This window comes from Herpailurus yagouaroundi, unplaced genomic scaffold, assembly GCF_014898765.1.
Source record: "Herpailurus yagouaroundi ecotype Mexico unplaced genomic scaffold, PumYag 162514, whole genome shotgun sequence".
Taxonomy (NCBI): Eukaryota; Metazoa; Chordata; class Mammalia; order Carnivora; family Felidae; genus Herpailurus; species Herpailurus yagouaroundi.
This window is the reverse complement of record NW_024423238.1, coordinates 1-6,244: the sequence shown is the minus strand read 5'-3', so window position 1 is coordinate 6,244 and position 6,244 is coordinate 1. Positions and strand designations below refer to the sequence as shown.

General features: G+C 47.3%; 1 long non-coding RNA gene across 1 annotated transcript; it reads right to left on the bottom strand.

Annotated features, from left to right (window-relative positions):
- Positions 1–1,379: 1,379 nt before the first annotated feature.
- On the bottom strand, positions 1,380–6,010 carry LOC121026805 (uncharacterized). The gene is made up of 4 exons (XR_005788454.1): positions 5,992–6,010; positions 5,764–5,883; positions 3,962–4,108; positions 1,380–1,642 (listed from the first exon to the last, which is right to left on the bottom strand). It is a non-coding gene; the product is annotated as an uncharacterized LOC121026805 (long non-coding RNA).
- Positions 6,011–6,244: the final 234 nt, after the last annotated feature.

Here is a 6,244-nt window from a genome sequence, read left to right as displayed (position 1 = left end):
TATATAGCATGGAAGACGTTGTCTCCACCAACTTTGGAAATACAATCTGCTACACAAGATGAAGCAAATTAGTGGCTCCCTGGATACCATAACAATAGAAACGAATAACCTTATTCAGAACCCAGCGAACCAGAGCTCATGGGCTAAATCCAGCCCACCACGTGTTGGTATAAATAAAGTTTCATTGGAACAAACACATCCAATCATTTGTGTATCATCTTTGACTGCTTTCGCACTACAACTGGAGTATTGAGTGGTCATGACAGAGATCACACAGCTTGCAACCTCCAAAATATTTACTATTTGGCCCTTTGCATTAAGAAGTTCAATGATGCCTGGTCTTAGGCAGAGGTACAATCAGATCTTGACTGTCAAGGGGAGAATTGGGATATAAACACACAGAAATACATACACAGAATGTCGCTCATTCTGGGGATTATTTCAATTTACATTACATATGTAAGTAGTGGCTCTTGGGAGCATACATGTGCCTAGCACACTACGTACTTCATTGCACTTAATTTTCCCAGCTATCCTTGGAGGTCGGTACTCTTATACGCTCAATCTGCAGATGGAAACATTGAGGCCTAGAGAGGGTAAATACGTTTCCCCAACACCGCACAACTAGAGTGTGGCAAAGAGTTGACTTGGTTCAGAAACTGCTGTGAGAGTTGGAAAGACTGGGTTTGGAGGCTAGTCCAACCACACAGCCGTGAACAGGTCATTCCAGCACTCCAAGCCTCAGTGTCCTCATCTGTACAGTGGAGTTCATCAGGATGCCTACACTCAATTTAATGTAAAAATGCACATAAATCCCTTCATTGGGGGCCTGGTGCTCAGCGAATGTTAAAAGTTCTTGTTTCCTTCATGGAGAGACAACCAAAAGATTTCCCAAAATGAAATCAGTGGTTTATCTCTGGATATTGATTTTCACTTCTATTTTCATCTAAATGTCAGCTCCAAATGGTTAGAATTTTGAGTGAACAGGAATCATTGTCACTATGGAAAAAGAATGAAAAGAGGGCAGGGAAGGAGAGGGAGAGAAAATAACGTTTGGGACAAAAAAAAGTACCTACATCCACTGCCCAGCCAGCTTCCACCTGATTATCCTACAAAATGGCGGAGGGTTTTGAGGGGGTGCGTACTCAACTTTTCATGTCACTCCTGGGTTCCTGAACTGCATCGGTCCATTGTTGGCCAGAAAGCCTCGATTGCAAGTGCAGTAGTAACCATCCAAAATTTTGGGGTGGACAGGCCCATGAGGAAAACTGAAGGGCCTATCTGAGCTCCCACGCAGAGCCAGGCACCAACTACAAGCCATATAAGTGAGGCCATTTTAGACCTCGTGCCACCTTAGTGCCCACCCCCACCTTCAAAAACCATGCAGTCAACCCACAGGATCATGAGCAAGCAGAAAGGGTTGTTTGTAAGCCACTCTCTTCAGGGTACGTTGACATCCATGAAAAGTCCTCAGCATGGCTGGGAGCATTACCTGTACATCTGAAATCCTCTGGTTCCTCAAGGGTCCAATCGACAGGTGAAAAGAACCCAGGCAGGCAGGAGCAGTGGTATTCCCCCGGGGTGTTGGTACACACTGAGCTGAGGCCACAAAGAGTTGAGTTCCTGGCACATTCGTCCACATCTAAGCAGAAAACTAGGCTGAGTCAAATGGATAAAGGATGCTGAGGCCATGGCACGGCACAACCCCATCCTGACTAAAGCCAACCAGTCTCCCTGGCTCTGCTTGCACCCTCTTAAACACTGCTGAAAGGAAGTGCAGACAGCCAGGATGTGACCCACACAAATCTCTTGATGAGGCTCTCCACACTTCGGGATAAAACCCAAACTCCTCTTTAGAACACATAAGACTCTGAGAGTTTGGACCCACCTAAGCTCACCTACCTCATCTTTCCTTGCTAACCCCTTAGTAATTCCTGATCCAGATTCACTGATTACCTGTAGGTCCAGGAAGGCTCACTGTTTGCTCCCTCAGCCTTGAACTCCCTGGACCCCGTTCCTTGATATCTCAATTCCTCCCTCTAACAAATACTATGTTATCAGTAATAATAATAATGACTGAGAGGCATCCAAGTGGAGGGGTGCAAAGCATGGACAGCCTGGGCTCAAAGCTTGGCTCTGTCCCTATAGACTGTGTGTTACTGGGTGCTGTGGACTGAAATATGTGCCCCCAGATTGATATGTTACATCCCCAACACTCGGAGAGACGGTATCTGGACAAAAGGCGTTCACAAGATGATTAGGTTGATGAGGTCTTAAGATGGGATTAGTGCCCTGGAGCACCTGGGTGGCTCAGTCAATTAAGCATACAACTCTGGGTTTCTGTTCAGGTCATGATCTCACAGCTGGTGAGTTTGAACCCTGCATCTGGCTCTGTATACGCAGTGCGGAGCCTGCCTGGGATTCTCTCTCTCTCTCTCTCTCTCTCTCTCTCTCTCTCTCCTTCTCCCTCTCCCGCTCTCTTCCTCTCTCTCTCCCCCTCTGCTCCTACTGTGAGATCTCTCTCTCTTTCTCTCAAAAACAACTAAATAAACTTTAAAAAAGATGGGATTAGTACCCATAAAAACAGGGAGAGAAATCAGAACTCACTGTCCATGACCCCAGAATGAAGGCAGTCATCTGGAAGCAAGGAAGACAGCCCTCTCCAGAACCCAGCTGTGGTCTCAGACTTCCAGCCTCCACAATGGAGGGAAAATAGATCTCTATGTTGAAACCACCCTGTCTGCAGTGTTTTGTTCTGGTGGCCCTGAGCTGACAATGCACTGGGCAAGATAGTTCACCTCTGTGTGTCTCAGTGCCCTCATCTGTCAGACGGGGATAATAATAGTACTTCCCCCATAGGGTTGTTTGAGCATTGAATAAGGTGTCATCTGGGAAGGACTCAGAGCAGAGTCTGGAGAATAACAAGTATGAGGTAAGTACTTGTTAGCTAAAATAAACAATTAACTGCTAACATGTTGACATTTTTGTGACAGACACTGAGGAACATCCCTTACATGCACCTGCTCGAGGAATGCTCACGGCAGCCCTGTGAGGTGCACACTAACATTACTTCCATTTTTCTGATGAGAAAACTGAGGCATCACAATTGTGCAGAGTCACACAGCCTGTGAAAGGCACACCAGGATTCAAAATCAGGTTCAGTCTGGTTCTGGGCTTCTTAGGTGACAGATTCCCAGGTGGTCTTGAGTCAGAGTCTGGAAATTTGGACTCAAGTCAATGATGGCCAGTTCAGATCCTGACTCCCCTACTTCCTAGCTATTTGACCGTGGAAGAGTTGTTTTACCACGATGGAGGCTCAGGTTCCTCATCTATGAAATGGGCATAAAACACCACTAACACCATCAGGGTGTTGGGCAGACAATGAGTACATGTCCGGAAGAGCTTAGCACATTGGCTGGGATCCTGCCTCCAGCCCTTTGTATCTGTGGTTCCCTCCTCCTGGAACACCCTTCCCCAGATACCCAATATCTCACTCCCTCATATCCTTCACATCTTTTCTCAAATATCAGCTTTTCAGTGTGGCCTTTCCTTACCACTCACTCTACTAAAAGTTGACCCCTACTCCCAGCGCTGCCTATGCACCTTTCCTGCCTTATTTACCTTTATTTCTTTCAGATACTCCTGGCACACATATGGCCATGCATTTATTTTGCTATCTATCTCCCTTAACCCTAGATGATGAGTTCTAGGAGAACAAATCGTTTTGCCTATTTGATTTGGTGCTGCATCCACCAGCTCTAGAAGAGTGCCTGGCATAGAGTAGGTGCTCAGGAAGTATTTGTTGAATGAGTGCATGAGTGAATGGATGAGCAATTTTTGGCATCAGCTTAGCCGATGAGGTCCTTGAGCTCAGCCCAGACTCATCCTGACCCCTCACCCACGACTGCTGTCTTTGCATGCAGACTTGGACCTGGTTCCCCAACAAACCCTTCCCACCGACCTTCACATGTGTCTCCTGGGCCCTGCAAGCTCATGTTTCCACTGCTGGGTTCAAATCCTAGGTTGCAGACACAAGAGTAGCTTCCAGGACTGTTGTGACAAGTTGCGTGCTCCGGGCAAGTTGCGGGGTCGGCACATTCATCCACGTCTGGTCAGTGGAGGTGAAAACCCAAGACAAAGCAGATGCAGAAATGAGAATAGGAGACTGCAAACAGAGATTCACTGTGTATGTTCTCCCCTTTCTCCTCATCTCCCTTACACTGAAGCTTGGCCACGAGAATAAATTCTGACCCAATATATGTAAGTGGAGGGCGGTGAATAGCTCCAAGGCAGATGAACATAGAATGGCTGTGCTCCTTTACTCCTCCCTGCACCCACACCATGGGATGCAGATGGCGTGGTGCAGTGTGACTTTGCCACGCCTCCTCTATAATGGGAGCTTGTTTCGCCACACCTCGAATCCAGCTTGAATCTGGCCTGTGACTTTCCCTGGCCAAAAGAACACAGCAGAAATGATGTCGTGCCAGTTCCAAGTCTTAGATTTCTAGAGACTTATTTGCTTCTGCTCATTCTTTCAGCCCCTTGCTTCTGCCACATGAACAAGCCCTAGACTCACCTAATGAAGAATGAGAGACAAGGTGGAAGAGAGATGGATCATCCCACAGGAGCCCCCGACACGTGAGGCAGCCCAGCCGAGATGAGCAAGCTGACTCACAGCTGACCACAGACACACGAACAAGCCCAGTACAGACGCAAGCAAGTGACCAGCAGAGCCCAACCTAAATTTCCAATGCACAGAACACAAACCACGTATATGGTGCTTGTCTCTAGCCACTGACTTTCAGGGTGATCTGTTTTTCAGCAATAGCTACTGCTACAAATGTATCAGAAAAATCAGAGAGGACCTCAAATATCTCTGACTCCAAGCCCAGGGGATGTGATAAGGGCTGGATCACTCCATGCCTTGCTTGATGGAGTCACCTTCCCTACAAACGAGCATGGAGAACAATAGTTCTGAACCAGATGCAGGGAGATGGAGCCCTTGCTTCTTGTGAGCAAATTCTGGCTGCAGTTTGGAAGGATGGATTCGAGGGGACAAGAATGGAGGAAGGACAAGCCCAGGGAGGACGCTGCTAAACTAATGATGAAGCCCGAACCAAGCATGAGGAAGAATGGAGAGATTCAAGACATATTTAGCAGGTAAATTCCCCAAGCTATGGTGACTGATTTAGTATGGAAGGCATGGGGTAGGGGTTGAGGGTAACCCTGAGGTCTTGAACCAAATACATTATAGGAAATAGTTCTGAAGTTTGAGCCTGAGCTCACCCTATCACGCAGTTTCTCTGTCTCAGAACTAAAGACATTTGGGGCCAGATTATTTTTGGTTGGCGGGAAGCTGTTCTGTGCATTGTAAGGTGTTTAGCAGCATCTGCGGCCTCTCCTCACTAGACAAGAGGAGCCCGTCACCACCACCAGTTGTGACAATCAAAAATGTTTCCAGGCATTGCCCGCATCCCCCTTGAAAGTTATTGCTCATGGGACACAGCACCACCCCCCCCCCGCCATTGCTCTCAAGTATTGTCTGACCCACTGCTGCACTCAGACTAGACCCTTGACTGAAGTTCCAATCCTGGCTCTTCTACTTAATAGCTGCATATTTTGGGGGAAGTCACTTCAATGGTCTGAGCCTAAATTTTCTCACCCCCAAAATGAAGAATACAGTCTCTAACCTCACAGGATCATCAAGTGAGGTGGTTGTTAATTAATTGAGTAGCTACATAAAGAAAAGCAGGTCTTCTATACCTTCACAGATCGAGTTGTGAGAGATGAATCCAACCTGGCAGCTGCAATTGTAGCTTCCCAAGGAGTTGATACACTCAGCATACTCTGGACAGACCCCATCGGAGAGGCATTCATCGATGTCTGAGGAGCAGTGGAGGAGAGTGAGCAGACCAAAGACTGTGGCTCAGGTGAGAGACACTGCCCACCAGTGGTCGCTGTCCACCCAAGACCCATGCCTGAGAGCATTACCTGTGCATGAGAAATGACCTGGCTTTCCCGACGTCCAGTCATTTCCAGTGGGAGAAGAGAAACCAGGCAAGCAGCTGCACTTGTATCTCCCCTGCAGGTTTTTGCAGACTGAGTTGGCACCACATGGTTGGGGGTTTTGAGAACATTCATCTACATCTGGACACAGAAAGAGTTGGAATCACTAATTTGCTTCATGTTGTGTAGCCGATTGTATTTCCAAAGTTGGTGGAGACAACGTCTTCCATGCTATATA